General features: G+C 45.2%; 1 protein-coding gene and 1 long non-coding RNA gene across 6 annotated transcripts in view; both read left to right on the forward strand.

Annotated features, from left to right (window-relative positions):
* Window positions 1-17855, forward strand: part of RPS24 (ribosomal protein S24) — a 257955-nt gene that overhangs the window by 91446 nt on the left and 148654 nt on the right. The gene's annotated exons all lie outside the window — the stretch shown is intronic.
* LOC139180440 (uncharacterized) overlaps window positions 1-17855 on the forward strand; it is a 142085-nt gene that overhangs the window by 6677 nt on the left and 117553 nt on the right. For all 5 annotated transcript variants that reach the window (XR_011564708.1, XR_011564707.1, XR_011564709.1 and 2 more), the window contains exon 2: window positions 6796-6913. This is a non-coding gene — a long non-coding RNA (uncharacterized lncRNA). The remainder of the gene's footprint in view (window positions 1-6795; window positions 6914-17855) is intronic.

The following is a 17855-nucleotide window of genomic DNA, read 5'->3' on the forward strand; positions in this document are numbered from 1 at the left end:
GGACAACCAGGGAAGTCTCCCTATCTCATTTCTTTATTTCCCTACCAGGGTTCCCTGACATCACCTCCCAAATAAACTGCTGGCACTCAAATTCTTATATCACAGCCAGCTTCTGGGGAAACCCAAGCTAAGATAGCTGCTCTTGGAGATTTCTACAGCGTATTAAAGCATTCAAGGCTCTGAGTAATCTTATAGTGAGACCTAACTAACTTAACCACCTAACTAACTTAAAACTAACTTTCCCAGACTTGTTTGACCAGAGGATTCCGTTTTAACCTGGTACCCAGTAACCGCCCATGAAGCGATGCTCTGCAGCACACACTGTGGGGAACCACGATCTAACCCTAGCTCACAGCTTAAGGCTGCGTTATCTGAGGCCCAAAGAAGGGAGTGAGTAGCTGAGCCTGCTCTTGGCAGAGCTGGGGTTAGGGCTTTTGGCCCCTCCACTCCTGGCCCAGGTGCCTTTTCTAGCTGTTGTAATTTCCTCCTCATCTGTGATATGCAGAGAATAATATTTCCTCCATAAGAGCTAAGGTAACATGTGTGAAATACAGAGTGAGCTGAAGAGGATTATATAAATATGTGGAATGATTATTCTGACAGTGGGAGTGGGGGTGGAGAGCCCTAGACATAAGAACCAGGTTAGTTCAGTGGCTCAGGGGCATCTGAGTCATTCCTGGAGGAGACAAGGTGCCTGGAATTCTTAAAGCCACCAGGCTTCCTGCAAGAGCACTCCCCCTGCCCTTCTCCACAACCTGTCAAATCCAAGGCTGACCAGAAATACCAGCTTAGAGGAAAGTCGGAAAATGGCTTAGAGAAGGCCAGCATCCATCTTGGAATGTACTTATCTCATTTTCACAGTCACCGGAGACAGCCAGGGAGGAGAACCAGATGTTCAAGCATCCCTTTCTTGCTCTCACTCACTTGCTCGCTCACTCTATCTTTTTTGTAAATTGAATTTAAAGGACCTGTTTCTTAGCAACAGCAGCAGCCCGTGATTACAGAGTCCTCCTTGGCCATTTCAATGCCCAAGGTTTCAGTAAGCAAATAAACCTCTCAGTACAGGCTGGGGATTGGGAACAGATAGCAGGGCCACAGTGGAAGCCAGCACATCCAGGGGTGTGTTTAGAGAGGTTCCCAGAGAACCCCGGGCGAGGGCACGAGGGCCTGCAGAACCCTCTGTGGCTCCCAGGTACACATGGTATGGCTTTGTGAAAAGAGCAGTAGATGAAATCTCAGGAAACCTGTCTGGCACTAGCAACAATGCAGGGTTACCTTGGGCAAGCCACTGCATTTTTCTAAGCCTTGGCTTCTGCACCTGCCAGATTGGTGGTAACACCTTTCCAAGCAGAGGTGTAAAAGTGATCAGAGCATGCAGGTGTCTGAAATGCGTGAGGAGTGATGATGGGTGTCAGGGGTTAGGAATGTTTCCTTCCTTGGCCTGTAATGCTCTGCCCCCTATTGCTGGAGAAAGCAAACCAGATCCTGAAAGCTGTGAGATAACCTTCCCTCCTCCCCAGAGCCTTGACGATGTCTTCAGGCTTGCAGACATAAAAATTGTGGGGTAGGAGGAGGTCCTCCTGGGAAAGGGGAGGAGAAGCCCTCTTGGTGCAGTCCTGATGATTACAGCGGTGACAGGCCTTTGGGGCCCGTCTGCTTATTTCATACCTTTCTGGTCCTTGTAGGCACTTGAATTTGAGATCTCTGTTTTACTGGCAATCCCTTGAACATTTATAAGATGGGGATGTTAATAAAATCTATTGAAAATAATGATTATTAGCTGCACTGCCTGGCTTGTGGGATCTTAGCTCCTTGACCAGAAATCCAACCTGTGCCCCCTGCAGTGGAAGCATGGAGTTCTAACCACGGGACTGCCAGGGAAGTCCCTAAAATAGTTTTTATTAAGGTGAAATGATGTAATGCATGTAAAGTGCCCAGCACATGGCAGGGGTTGAAAGATACTGGTTTTTATCTCCCTAAAGCTTTCAGAACTTTGAGTCATTTGTATTAGTGGGTCAGCCATAGGAAAGTAGAACGGTTCTTTCTAGAGACAACCTTTGTTTAGGCATGCATTCCTTCTGCCATTCATTCATTCATTCATTCAGGCACTGCTGTGTCAGAGTTTGGTCTCTAAAGATCAAGCTCAAGTTCAAATCAAGGTCAAGGCTTGGCTGCTTAAGATGTGGGTGACCTTGGCCAAGCACTTGACTTCTGAGCTGCCCCATTCCATTCATTCATGCAAGCATTTATTTTTTGCTAGGCGTCGTGGTACTTGATGATGAGGCTTTAGTGATACATAAGACAGACAAAAGAAAGTCTTAGTCTTGTTTCCCAGAAGCAGAGCTTGAAGCAGGGGTTCAAGTGCATGTGGTTTATTAGTGAATATTCTTAGGAAATACCTTTAATGGAGGGAGTAAAGCAGAATAGAGAAAGAGAAAAGGCTGAGGTCAAATCTTGCCTCGATCTGATCCACAAGGAGGTGATTGGGTCCTGAATTGTAAACCACACTGTAAAGTGTTCCCCCTTCAGGCAAAAGGAGCAACATTTTATACTCCCAATTCAATCAGGCATCGGCTGTGGACCAATGCCGGGCTTGTGTGATCTCTGGGCAAAGCAGCTCCTGCCAGCCAAGGACAGTTCTCTGGAGAAGGGAGGCAGCTGTGGCTGTTAGCAGCCAACATTCACAGCAGTTGGGAGATGGGTATCCTGGCCAGGTAAGAGCATCTGTGCCAGGCACTGACTTTGTCTACCACATCCTACCACTTGCACCACTGAGATCCTCTTGACTCTCACATTCAGTTCATTCCACCTGGTGCCAGCTTCTCTAGAAATCCATGGTTGTAACTCCTGGGGAAACTTTAAAGAGGAGGATTAGTGGGACATGCTACAGTTCCTATTTCCACAATCTCAAGACCACAGTTGGTCATCATTATCTTCCTCCTCTTCTATTTGCTTTTGATTCCTCTTATCCTTGGCTAGCACTTTTGCCGGTCTGGGTGGCTTGCCAGGTGGGGTGGCCCAGGCACTCATCTCTAAAGGAGTCTGAGCACCTGGTTACTATGCCATCCTCAGGCTGTGGCTGTGGCACCTGCTACTTATACACAATACTAGGTACGGGAGTACCAGACACACTCCAGTGAATCACACGAGTTCCAAACACATTTCTCTACGTTCCCATTATATGGACACAAACCACACTTCTTTATGCTGACCAGGGCCAGTGATCCCTGACAGTGTGGAAACTCTTTCTGTGCCTGCTGATCTAGTAACCCGGGAAGCAATGATAGAACCTTGATCAACCTGGCTAACAAGAAGCCCCTGCTGTTGGGTTTGTGCCTAGCTCGGTCCCTGCCACCGTGGGTACTTTGTTTATGAGCTCACTGCGCACACTACTGGTGATCAAGAACTGAGACTGGCTAACATTGTCTGGCGAAGTCTTCCTGTTTAGTCTTTCACAGAAGGTGATCCCTGGTGTACGTTAACATATGACACAGGGATCTGCACACTTGTGTTCACTCCCATGAGCCCATTCCCATGCCTCTACACCAGACTTTGTCCCTAGACTTCAATCTCGTTCCTTCCAGGCTCCTGGCTAACAAGCCCTGTTGTTGACTGTTGCCCATCAGTCTACATATGTCCTAACTTTAGGCCACTTCTTTCTTCACACGAAGTGGATGATCAGATGCCTTGCCTGAAGCTTTTGCACTAGAAGGACCTCTTCTCACTATTGTCTGTTAGGGTCCCCTGAGTGGGGCTGTGGTGCAACAGTGTCTATTTTCTATGTGTACCAACATCTGTGAACCAAACTCGGGCTCCTTCTTCCTCTGCCTCCTGGTCGTGGGGAACCTCTCACAGGACTTGTGTGAGTTGAGGGAGAGACACTGGTGCAAACGTGTTTGGTGCCGTGGAGTATGGGACCCTTGTTTGTTCAGTTATGTCTATCCTTGGACCTGTTGAAACATGATCCCGGATGTACCATGTCCAATTTCTGATGGATTGCTGACATTCCCAGATCACAGTGGGTTGTTTTGGTCTCATGGTTACTTGGTGTCCCATGACCACATACTCTTGTTACTGCTTACTTACTCATAAAGGTTTGATGACATTGATGACATGATATCATAAGTATAGTGAACCAGTGATGTTCTGTGGAATATCTAGACGTTTCAGGCCCCCTTGGATATATGATGACAGAATGAAGGAGAATGAACACAGTCCTGTGAGAGTATGAAAGGAGAATTGTGGATGAATACTGCTGTTCATCCCTTGTGAATATGAACTGTCCTGGGTACTCCTTTCTGCTGGGTATGGGAAAGAAAGCATTTATCAGATCAAAAGCTGCCTATCATTTACCCGCAACTATACTAATTCAATCTAGTTAAGATAACACATCAAGCTGAAAAGCTGCACATGGGGCTGCTGTTTGGTTAAGTTTGGAGTAGTTCACTGGAATCTGCCATGGCAGAGGCCAGACTAGTGTGTTAAATGCGAAATATGACAGGGACCATCTCCTCTGCACTTTTAAAGTCTTTGTGGATGGCACTAATCTCTGCCATTCCTGCGGGAAGTGGTAATATTTTTGATTTACCACTTTGGTCCAGGAATGGGGACAGCTTTAGAAACTTCCACTTGGTCCTTTGTACTAAAAGGGATTTTACTCTACTTGTCAAGGAACCTTTGCTAAGTAGATATACTCCAATTATATACTTGGGAACTGAGAAATGACCACTGATCCTGGGCTATTCTATATTTTATTTGACTGCCATATGCTTCTACTATAATGAAGGAATCATAGTAGGTCTTTGGGTCTCAAGGTACCCATGGTAGCTTAGATCCTGTATTTAACATCCCTTAAAGAGTCTAGAGATTCCATCTCCCCATTGTAATTCTCCTTACCCTTGAATAAATGATAATAGTTCCAGTGGTGAATGGCTTCCATGTGTTACTTACTATAAAGTTGCAAGATCTGTCTTATGGGGACTAGTTAATGGGTTCTGGGTCAAAGAACTGGCTCAAGTCTAGAAACTGGGCAAAGAACTATAAACCTCCATTGGAGTATCTAATCTTGGCATTGGACTCATCCGTTCATCTCATTCCTTTCTATATTAATACCCTTAGCTATTGGGAACCTTATGTTATTATTAACCATCTCAATGCAAAAGAAACCAGCACATTTTTCCATAAAGGCCGGAGAGCACATGGTTTACGCTTTAAGGGTCATATGTCCTCCACTGCTGGTCGAATAGTAGTTTCACTTGAGCCCTTGGATCCCTGTCTCTACAAGTCTGTGACAGCAGCTTCTGAGAGCCATACCAGCAGCATGTCAGAACTGCCCTCTAGGTTTCTTTGCCAGGGAGTTAAATCCTGTGATCTAGGAGTGCCTCCATGTCAATAAACTTTTGAATCCAGCTTTATATTCTGCTTTTCTCCTTCAGCATCCACTTCCAGATATACTCTTCAGGTTTGTGCTGGTTTGTATTAGCTGGGTCTTATAGCTGCTTTGGTATTTAATCTCTCTCTTTCTCTGAGCAGGCTGAGCTCTTGCCCAGTGAGCCATGCTGCAGTTTGGTTCTATCCGTGGCTCTGGTGGCCAGGAAAGGAGGTGGGGGCGCATCCTGAGGAGGTTTAGTGTTGTCCTCTAAGCCACCAACCTCATCTGAGTCTGTAGAGACTTAAAGTGGGAGACTGGGGGATGCACAATCAAAAAGTGGGAGAACGACCTAAGAAGATATTTCTCCAAAGAAGACATACAGATGGCTAACAAGCACATGAAAAGGTGCTCAATATCACTCATTATTAGAGAAATGCAAATCAAAATGAAAACGATGTACCACCTCACACCAGTCAGAATAGCTCTCATCAAAAAGTCTACAAACAGTAAATGCTGGAGAGGGTGTGGAGAAAAGGGAACGCTCTTGCACTGTTGGTGGGAATGTAAATTGATACAGCCACTATGGAAGATGGCATGGAGATTCATTAAGAAGCTAGGAATAAAACCACCATATGGCCCAGCAATCCCACTCCTAGGCATATACCCTGAGGAAACCAAAACTGAAAAAGACACATGTACCCCAGTGTTCATTGCAGCACTATTTGCAATAGCTAGAACATGGAAGCAACCTAGATGTCCATCAACAGATGAATGGATAAAGAAGTTGTGGTACATATACATGTTGGAATACTACTCAGCCATAAAAAGGAACACATTTGAGTCAGTTCTAATGAGGTGGACGAACCTAGAGCCTATTATACAGAGTGAAGTGAGTCAGAAAGAGAAATATAAATATCATATACTGATGCATATATGTGGAATCTAGAAAGATGGTACTGATGAATTTATTTGCAGGACAGCAATGGAGAAACAGACATAGAGAACAGACTTATGGACACAGGGGATGGGAGGAGGGAAAAGGGGAAATGTATGGAGAGAGTAACATGGAAATTTACAATACCACATGTAAATAGCCACATGTAGATAGCCAATGGGAATTTGCTGTGTGACTCAGGGAGCTTAAACAGGGGCTCTGTGACAGACTGAAGGGAGGATGGGGAGGGAGATAGGAGGGAGATTTGGGAGGGAGGAGAAATAGGTGTACCTATGGCTGATTCTTGCTGATGTATGACAGAAAACCACACAATTCTGTAGTGCAGTTATCCTTCAATTAAAAAAAATGCATAGCGTGTAGGCGTTTTCAGTACACTCAATGTTTAGGGGAGATAGGGAGTCAAGGGATTCAAGTGTATCTACTTACATGTCTCCATCTCCAATTTCAGGATCCCATTTCTTCCTTTCAGGGCTCTGACTTGGTGTATGAGAACTGCTGGGCCTGAGAAGACAACCTTCTCCAAGTTCTGCTACTCTTAACGATTGTGTCCTGGATCTAGCCCCAGGTCTATCATCTAACTGCAGGAGGTGGGGGTCTCTAACTCTGTAAACGCCATTGAACAAGTTGTCTGCCTCTCGTAATTGCTTTAAATTAGTGATTGATTGTCTCAAACTTGCTATTTTCTCTTCAAAGCGTTGAGTGTTCTGCAGCAGCTACCAATTTTATGGCCCTTATATTTGTCCTTTCTCCTTTTTGTTGTTTTCAGTCACTAAAGTCATGTCTGACTCTTGCGGCCCCCTGGACTGTAGCCCGCCAGGCTCCTCGGTTCATGGGATTTCCCAGGCAAGAAGACTGGGGTGGGTTGCCATTTCCTTCTCCAGCCTTTCTCCCGCGTCACTCGGGCTCCAGAGATGCTGCGTGAGTCTGTGCTTCCTCCTCTACAGACTGTGTCCCATCCCGGTCGCCACAGGTGAAAAGCAGCAAGTGCCCCGCACCTCATGCTCCAGACTCCCAGTTCTTACCTGCCTCCTGGCCCTGAGGGATGCGCCCCAGACCCATCCTGGGATCTGCTTCCTAGGTCCACCCCTGATACCGCCTGCCTTTAGCTGATTTCCCAGAGCCTGAAAAGGGATTAGGGCTTCTGTGATTCACTCAGCAGGTGCTCTTCAGTACAGCCTGGGGTGGGAGTAAGGCTAGGAAAGGAGAAGAAACTGAGCAGGGATGTGCTTGTGAGTAGTCTACCTTCAGCTTGACCCATGGTGGTGGGGCTCTGCAGCAGGAATCATCTGTTCTTTGAGCAAGGGGGCTAGACTTCTGTATCCCTGTATCAATTAGTCATTGGCTGTTGGTGTCCTTGGGATGGAGCTGTAACCTCCCTGGCAAGGGGACGTGGCTCAGCCAAGTCTCTGGAAGAGGGGCAGCTGTGAATTGTCCTCAGTCAGTTAACAGAGTGGCTGGGGGTGGGTGGTGGAACTGCTGAGCGGGAACCTTGGCATCTTCCTGAGAGGATGGATATTCTGGAAGAGGAGGAATTTCAGCAGGGCTGGGGCCTACAGAGCGAGGCATCCAGGTAGCTGTAGCCTTTGGATCAGAGTGGTTGGCAGTGGAGGTTGATACCCAAAATGGTTGAATTTTGGATATTAAAAAGAAAACCCCAACCCCCAATAAAACAACTTTATTGAGATATAATTGACATACAATAAATGACATGTACAGGATATAATTTAACATGTCTTCAGTTCAGTTCAGTCGCTCAGCCATGTCTGACTCTTTACGACCCCATGAACTGCAGCATGATGTAGGTAAATATTCATGAAATCATCACAATAATCAAGATAATGAACAAATTCATAGTTTGAAAAACTCTCATTTTGTTCTTTGTAATCTCTCCTTGCCCATTCTCATCATGCCTTGCCCACCACCCATCAAATCCTAGTCAATTACAAAGCTTTCTGTCACTATAGGTTAGTTTGCATTTTCTAGGATTTTGCATAAATGAAGTCATATTAAAAAAAGTATGTACTGATTTATTCTTGTTCTGCTTCTTTCACTGAGCATTGTTATCATTATTTTATTGAAGTATGGTTGATTCACAGCATTGTGTTAGTTTCAGGTGTGCAGCCAAGTCATTCAGATTTTTTTTTTTCAGATTCTTTTCCATTATAGGTTGTATAAGATATTGAATATAGTTCCCCGTGCTATGCAGTAGGACCTTGTTGTTCATCTGTTTTATATGTAGTAGTGGATATCTGTTAATCTCATGGGCTTCCCAGGTGACTCAGTGGTAAAGAATCCACCTGCAATGCAGGAGACACAGGTTCAATGCCTGGGTCGGGAAGATCCCCTGGAAAAGGAAATAGCAACTCACTGCGGTGTTCTTGCTGGGGAAATCCCATGGACAGAGGAGTCTGGTGGGCTACAGTCCATAAGGTTGCAAAGAGTCAGACACCACTTAGTGACTAAACTGCAATCTGTTAACCCCATGCTCCTAATTGATCTCTCCCTCACTCTTTCTCCTTTGATAGCCACAAGTTTGTTTTCTATGTCTGTAAATCTGTTTCTGTTTTATAAATAAATTCATTTGTATTAATTCTTTTAGATTCCACATATAAGTGATATCATCTGATCTTTGTCTTTGTCTGAGTTACTTCACTTACTATGATAATCTCTAGATCTATCCATGTTGCTGCAAATGGCGATATTTCATTTGTTTTTATGGCTGAGTAATAGTCCGTTGTATTTATATGACCATGTCTTCTTTATCCATTTGATGTGTGTTTCTCATGGCTGAGTAATAGTCCGTTGTATTTATATGACCGTGTCTTCTTTATCCATTTGATGTGTGTTTCTCTAGTAATTAATGATGCTCTCAGCTTTACTATTTTGAGTTGCAGCCATGTCGTTGCACACATCATTCCTTTTGCTGTTGTGTGCTCATTCCTTTTTATTGCTGAGTAATATTGCACTGTATGGATACACCACATTTTGTTGACCCATTCTCCTGCTGACAAACATTCGAGTGATTTTCAGTCTGTGGCTATCACAGATAAAGTTGCTGTGAACATTTGTGTACAAGTCTTTGTGTGGACATATGCTTTCCTTTCTCTTGGTTAAATAGTTGTGAAATGATTGCATTATATGGTAAGTATATGTTTAACTTTGTAAGAAACTGCCAGACTGTTTTCCAAAGTGATCAAGCCATTTTACCTTCCACTAGCAGTGTATTCAATTCCCCGTATCCCTACCAACACTTGGTGTGGTCAGCCTTTTTAATTCAGCCATTGTAATAAATGTTCTGAACATTTAAAAAGTGTTTCTTTAAAAAAAAATTTTAAAATTGTTTATATGTTTCTAAAACACATTTAAAAAGATGTTTTCTCTTTTATTCTTTTTGACCACATCATGCAACATGCAGGATATTAGTTCCCTGACCAGGGATCGACCCCTTGCCCCCTGAAATGGAAGCCCAGAGTCCTGACCACTGGACTGCCAGGGATGTCCCCTGGATGTGTTTTGGACGCAGAGCCTTTGGGGATTTTAATGGATTGGATCTGATATGAGAAGAGGAAATGGAGTTATTTTTCAAGAAATATTGAGTGCCTTCTCTCTTCAGGCATTACTCTAGAGGCTGAGGGAATAGTGGAGAATAAAATAGATGTTATCTCTTTCCTCATGGAACTTACAGTCTGTATCTCTTCTCTGCCCATTTGAGGAAGCCTGGGGTGGTGTGGGGCTCTAGCGGGGATGGGATGAGAAAGTGAAGGCAGGGGCCGGTGCAATTGATGGAGGAGCTGAAGAGAGGAGGGGCAGAGGGTGAAGACAGGCTGTGAGCTGTAAAAATCGGTGGATCTGGTTGAAGAAGTTGCAGTGATGTCCTGACTCCTGTTTACTCTTAATGTGACCTTGGCCAAGTCATGTCTTCTCTATGAGAAGCCTCAGTTTCTTCATCTGTAAAGTGGGAATACCAAACCCAACTGCTTAGTGAACTTACTAAAGTCAGTGACATTGATTCACTCACTCATTGAGCTCCTTAGACAGGACCACAAGCGTTGCAGTGTTCCTAGGAGGGTCCTAGGAACCTCAAAGTCCGCCTACGGTCCACTACCTCATCTCCACCCTCTCTGCCAACCTCTCAGAGGCAGATGCCAACTCGTGGGCCCCGAGCAGCTGAGGGAAGTGTGAAGCTATTTTGCAGCTTTATTTTTAGAGCCGCCCCTGGAAGATGGCTCTGGTTGCCTCTCCGTGGGGAGCTGGAGTCAGGCTATATTTAGCAGGCACAGCTGCGATGCTCCATCCTTCCTGCATCTCTGGGTTTTAGTCATCATGGTGCTCGAGGGCACATATCACTCTGCCTAAGCTGTCTTTGTTGTCTACGGGTCCCTGGGAGTGGCAGGCCCTCCTGACTCAACCTGTATCTCCAGCTCTCCGAGGTGGCAGTGGCAGCAGGGGGCAGTCTTCCTCCCCCGAGTCCAGTGGATTCCGCCTCATCACCACTCACAGGTGGGGTGTGGCTCCCCTCAGTGCCCTGTGTGTAGCCATAGCAACTACGACGCTCTCCTTTTGATCAGTGTTTACGTTTGCTTGGTGCTTCCACGCCGTCACCCAGGGTGTTCTCCAGGTGGGTGTGGGGTGTGGCATCATTGTCACCGTCCCTTCTGCTGAGTCACAAGCTCCTTTAGGGCAGGGCTCATGACTCATCGTTTCTATATTCCCCATGTGCAGAGTCACCTAGTGTAGACTACACGAGCACACAGTAGGGACCTGAGAGGTTCCGCCTGAATTGAATTCCAATCAAATTCTGCAACTGGATGTACTTCACAGATCAGTTAGATCCTTGAACTCATAGCTGGGCTCTGCCATTTGCTGGCTGGCTCATAGCAAACATCAGGCCTCAGTTTGTTCAACTTGTAATGTAGGAATAATCATAGGAATTATATCTCATGGGAGTTAAAGATCGGAGTAATACTCATAATGTAGGTATTGTCTATCCCGTGAGGTTGTTGTGAGGATCACAAGCACTAATGCCATGTGTCTTACACAGCCTGCTGCATAATGAATGCTAAAAAGGATTTATCCACAGGAGATGCTTGTTCTTTTCTCGGCAATCTTGTCCAGTTCTGCTGGCAGGACCAGGGATCTACTGACATGTTACGTCAGCCAACACTACAAAGAATAAGTGAATGGATATTCATTAAGCACCTGTCGTGTGACATTCTTTCATTCATTCTCTCGTTCTTTTATCCATTCAGAGTTGATATGACTCACTTGGCGGCATCAGAAAAAGGTGGAAGCTCTCCCATATCTTCCCTGTCTCATGTCAACTCTGTCCTCTGACTGTAGAAAGGGGGACTTCTCTGCTTTACTAATAGAGAGGTCAGTCATTTCCCTTCAGCCTCTTTTTATTGTGAACTTGATGAAATCGACCTCCAGATGGACCAGGAAGTAAAAGGAATAAAAGCATATGAAAAAGTCCCTCAAAGGACTGATGGGCTGTGAATATGCCCCTGTCTCCACCTGTCCCATAGTCCACCAGGGCTGTGGGCTGAGGATTGGGGGCTGGACCAGAGGGAGGGCTTCGGTAGCCTGGAAGGAGGATCTGCCTTGGATGGTTGCCAGCTGAGGCAGGGAGATGGCCAGTGTGTGTTGGGAGCCTTAGGCTCTTCCAGTGGGCAGATAGCTGCAACTGGCAGGGGTAGGAGGAGCTGGAGGCAGGGGTCTGGCTGCAGAAGCCCATTTCAGTGGTGGGTCTAGTCACTAGATGATTTGGTTGGGCTAGAAGTAGAGAATGCCCAGGTGGCATACAGCAGCCATGGCAGTAGGGGTTGGGGTTGCTCTGAAGCTGGGAGTGGCTGACTTGGCTTAATTTGGAATTGGCACCAACTAGACACTTTTTTGCCATAAACGAGGGCTTTGTTGACCTTTCATCAAGGGCTGATGACATTGGCCCTGTGACTGGGGACACTGATGCCCTGTTGGCTTTCTTACAGAGAATAATCTTATGGGGGACAGTCTGGCTTTACTCTAAGGAAATAAGGGAAAGACTTATAAGACTCTGTAGATTGGAGAGCAGGAGTCAGGGGTGTCCTGGCATGTAGCAGAGACCATGGTGATCACATCACTGATAGACTATTTGCTTCTCCAGAGCCATGTGACTACTCTGGCCATGGGCAGTCAACTGAAGTTGGGGGAATCCCTTCTGGAGTGAACATGGAAGGTCTTACAGCTGTCCCTCCCTCTGCTGCAGTGAGGGAGGAGACTAAGACATTTAGGGGGTTCAGCTCTAACCTGGAGGAGACAGTTGGCCTCGATTCCAGAGTCCCTGTGTGGAGCAGAGTTCTCCTGAGACTTAAGTTCATTCTTTGTTCAGTTGCTAAGTTGCGTCAGACTGTCTGCAGCCCTATTGTCTTCAGCACGCCAGGCTCCCCTGTCCTTTACTATCTCCCAAGTTTGCTCAGATTCAAGTCCATAGAGTCAATGATGTGCTCTAACCATTATATCTTTCACTGCCCCCCTTGTCCTTTTGCCTTCAGTCTTTCCCAGCATTAGGGTCTTTTCCAATGAATCTAGGAACAGCAACAGCAAACCTTTGTTTTGTTGAGCCACAGAGACTTTGGAGTTGTTTGCTCAGCGAAGTGAACACTCGGGATGATTGAAGTTGGTGGCAATGATGTGGGAGGATACTGATGTTTCCTAGACTCAACCAAATATTTTTGGTCAAGTACCATTTATATTGTATTCTAGGGATAAACTCCTGCCCTAGAGCTCAGCTGCCTTACCAATCCTCTTGACCTCACTCAACAGACAGGGAAATCAGGGCCCAGAGAGGTGACAAGCTTGAGTCCACATGACTGGTTTAGAGGCAGAGTCATACCTTACAAGTTCTGCCTTAATGTGTTGTCTGTAAATGGATATATTTTTGCAAAGAGAACTTCATTTGCCCGCTGGCTTTATTCAGTCCTCTCAGAGGTGCTTCATCAGCATTTGATTAGGCTTAAGTGAAGTTTACAGAACCACAGCCAATGGAAGCTTCCTTACCCCTTGTATTCAAGCAGTTAATGTGAACGAACGAACCCTCAGATATGGTGGGAGAACCCCCTCTGAAGGGGACCCTGGGATGACTCCTTAAGTGAAATAAGAACTCTTTGAGAAAGTGAATAACTGCTTTCTTACTGATGTTTGCAAACAAGAATTTTTGTATATTGGAGATAAAAAAAAATGGTGATGCTGCATTTACTTGTGTGTACATATGTATGTTTGCAAGTTTATGTGTGCTGACTCCAAGGGAAGACAATGAACTTGCAGAGCATACATTCTTAATCAATACATACCCAGTGGGCTGGGCTTTTTAATTAGGGGTGGCTCAGTGATAAAGAATCTGCCTGCCAATGTAGGAGATGCAGGAGATTCTGGTTTGATCCCTGGGTCAGCAAGATCCTTTGGAGGAGGAAATGGCAACCCACTCCAGTATTCTTGCCTGGAGAATTCCATGGATAGAGGAGCCTGGTGGGCTATAGTCCATAAAGCTACAAGAGTCAGACATGGCTGAGTGACTGAGCATGAACACACACACAATAATTTTGTGAGAATGAAGAAAGTAGTGAAAAAAGCAGGAGTTTGTCTTTGAAAATGAAAAAATATTTAGTATTATGGAGGTCTTGAATTTTCCTCAATCCCAGGCCCCTAAACGTTCAGATTGTATCAAGAATGAATGTTCAGTTAAAAAAAAATTGAAGTATAGTTGATTTACAAAGTATATTAGTTTTAGGCGTACAAAAAAAGAATGAATGTTCATTCATTTAAGGAACAGTTATTGTGCACCTACTGTATGCCAAAGATGGAGAAGCTCTATGCAGTCAGCAAAAATGAGACTGGGAGCTGACTGTGGCTCAGATCATGAACTCCTTATTGCCAAATTCAGACTGAAATTGAAGAAAGTGGAGAAAACCACTAGACCATTCAGGTATGACCTAAATCAAATCCCTTAAGACTATACAGTGGAAGTGAGAAATAGATTTAAGGGACTAGATCTGATAGACAGAGTGCCTGATGAACTATGGATGGAGGTTCATGACATTGTACAGGAGACAGGAATCAAGACCACCCCCCAAAAAAAGAAATGCAAAAACAAAATGGCTGTCTGAGGAGGCCTTAAAAATAGCTGTGAAAAGAAGGGAAGTGAAGAGAAAAGGAAAGATATATCCATTTGAATGCAGACTTCCAAAGAATAGCAAGGAGAAATAAGAAAGCCTTCCTCAGCGATCAATGAAAAGAAATAGAGGAAAACAATAGAATGGGAAAGTCTAGAGATCTCTTCAAGAAAATTAGAGATACCAAGGGAACATTTCATGCAAAGATGGGCATGATAAATGACAGAAATGGTATGGACCTAACAGAAGCAGAAAATATTAAGAAGAAGTGGCAAGAATACACAGAAGAACTGTACAATAAAGATCTTCATGACTCAGATAATCATGATGGTGTGATCACTTACCTAGAGCCAGACATCCTGGAATGTGAAGTCAAGTGGGCCTTAGGAAGCATCACTACGAACAAAGCTAGTGGAGGTGATGGGATTCCTGTTGAGCTATTTCAAATCCTGAAAGATGAGGCTGTGAAAGTGCTGCACTCAATATGCCAGCAAATTTGGGAAACTCAGCAGTGGCCACACGACTGGAAAAGGTCAATTTTCATTCCAATCCCAAAGAAAGACAAAGCCAAAGAATGCTCAAACTACCGCACAATTGCACTCATCTCACACACTAGAAAAGTGATGCTTAATTCTGCAAGCCAGGCTTCAGCAATATGTGAACCATGAACTTCCAGATGTTCAAGCTGGATTTAGAAAAGGCAGAGGAACCAGAGATCAAATTGCCAACATCTGCTGGATCATTGAAAAAGCAAGAGAGTTCCAGAAAAACATCTATTTCTGCTTTATTGACTATGCCAAAGCCTTTGACTGTGTGGATCACAATAAACTGTAGAAAATTCTGAAAGAGATGGGAATACCAGACCACCTGACCTGCCTCTTGAGAAACCTGTATGCAGGTCAGGAAGCAACAGTTAGAACTGGACATGGGACAACAGACTGGTTCCAAATAGGAAAAGGAGTATGTCAAGGCTATATATTGTCCCCCTGCTTATTTAACTTATATGCAGAGTACATCATGAGAAACGCTGGGCTGGAAGAAGCACAAGCTGGAATCAAGATTGCTGGGAGAAATATCAATACCCTCAGATATGCAGATGACACCACCCTTATGGCAGAAAGTGAAAAGGAACTAAAGAGTTTCTTGATGAAAGTGAAAGAGGAGAATGAAAAAGTTGGCTTAAAGCTCAACATTCAGAAAACTAAGATCATGGCATCTGGTCCCATCATTTCATGGGAAATAGATGGGGAAACAGTGGAAACAGAGGCTGACTTTATTTTTCTGGGCTCTCAAATCACTGCAGATAGTGATTGCACCATGAAATTAAAAGACGCTTACTCCTTGGAAAGAAAGTTATGACCAACCTAGACAGCATATTCAAAAGCAGAGACATTATTTTGTCAACAAAGGTCGGTCTAGTCAAGGCTATGGTTTTTCCAGTGGTCATGTATGGATGTGAGAGTTGGACTGTAAAGAAAGCTGAGCACTGAAGAACTGATGCTTTTGAAGTGTGGTGTTGGAGAAGACTCTTGAGAGTCCCTTGGACTGCAAGGAGATCCAACCAGTCCATCCTAAAGGAGATCCGTCCTGAATGTTCATTGGAAGGACTGATGCTGAAGCTGAAACTCCAATATGTTGGCCACCTGATTTGAAGAGCTGACTCATTTGAAAAGACCCCGATGCTAGGAAAGATTGAGGGCAGGAGGAGAAGGGGACAATAGAGGATAAGATGGTTGGATGGCATCACCAACTCAATGGACATGGATTTGGGTGAACTCCGGGAGTTGGTGAGGGACAGGGAGGCTTGGAGTGCTGTGGTTCATGGGGTCGCAAAGAATCGGACATAGCTTAGTGACTGAATTGAAATGGACTGTATCCCAAGTCCTATGTTACTGGCATTGGGGCCTTTGAGGCAAGGCCCTGACAATGACCTACAGGAGCGTGGAGTTTCCAGGGGGAGAGAAGATCAGAATGTGTTAAGTGCTTTAGAAGAGTATTCTCTGAGGGCGGGAAAATTTCCCCACCTGAGGCTAGCAATCTGGGAGAGCCTCATGCAGGAGGAAGCATTCAAATTGACTCAGAGCACAAAGAACAGGTAGAATTTTGATAGAAATGCAGGGTAAGGGAGGCCATTCTTAACAAAGCCACTAGCTGGGGCTCTGGCATGAATGTAGGGGTAAAACCAGACTAATGGATTTCCACAAGGAGAGTGAAATAAAAAAATCGCAGGTTATCCTCTAATTAACTGGAAACCACTAAGTGACTGGAACCACTTATAGAAGGTTGTTCCATTAATTAAGATTTTCCTGCGTGTGTGCGTAGCATGTGTGAGACGGCACAGTCACAGACACACACACACACACACACATACCTGTTCAGTCCCAGACTCCCCTGAGCACCTTCCTTATGCAGCCAAAGGGTGCTGATCTTTGCACCCCTTCAAGGCTGGGGCCGCCGGGGGTGGGGATGCTGCCTATCAGCCAGGAAGACACATTCTCAGCACGCCATGCTGCGGCTTCACTGAGGCCCCATTCCAAAAGGATTGGAAATGTAATCACAACAGTTTTTATTAGCAAAAGAACAGCAGGAGCCCTTCTGCTGTCCATATGGACAGATCCCGATGGGTATTCATGAAGCAGTTTGCTTCGGGAATAGCCGTGCTTAAAACTCCTCGTCCAATTACCTTTGAACTTGCCTTTTTTGCTGCCGTGGCTGTTGCCGCTGCATGTGAAACATCTCACACACTTGTTTCTCTCCAGGAGGGATGGGTCTGTCTTACCCTGTTTGGTGTTCCTTTGCCTGGAGACTGGTGGGCCAGAGAAGACTCAGGAGTTTGGGACCTGGTCACCTCTCCTGGATGTCTTGGAGTTTGGCTTGGTCTCATCTGTCCTGTGTTATACTGTCCAGTTGACTGGAGCCAACAGTAGCTTTAGAAGAAGCCCCTCAGGCCTGTTGGAACCTGGGACAAAGAGTGATTTTGCAGAGACACCTGGCGAGGGGTAAAGAGCTGCCAGTCCAAGCATTGCTTCCTGGCCTCCTCCACATGCTCCTGGGTAGAGGACAGTGGACACAGTGACCATACAGCCTAAGTGTTGGGGACATTTCTAGTTCCAGATGCCTGTCTCATTGTCACTAGTCATGCGTATCACATTACAGGTCCAGATTCTGGGAGAAGACACACAATTTCTATGTATGGAGGACAGGCATGTATAAATCTAAGATAGGGTCATCATTAAAGCAGAAAGAAGCCCATCCTTTCTGAAAGATGTAGGTGCCAGAGTTGGACTTCATCTTCTGGAAGAGGACAAGGAGGCAGATTCAGCAGCTGGAAGTAGACACATGTTTCTGAGTTTGTGAAGATCCAAAACAGAAGGGGAGCCTG

Source organism: Bos indicus, chromosome 28 (genome assembly GCF_029378745.1).
Source record: "Bos indicus isolate NIAB-ARS_2022 breed Sahiwal x Tharparkar chromosome 28, NIAB-ARS_B.indTharparkar_mat_pri_1.0, whole genome shotgun sequence".
Taxonomy (NCBI): Eukaryota; Metazoa; Chordata; class Mammalia; order Artiodactyla; family Bovidae; genus Bos; species Bos indicus.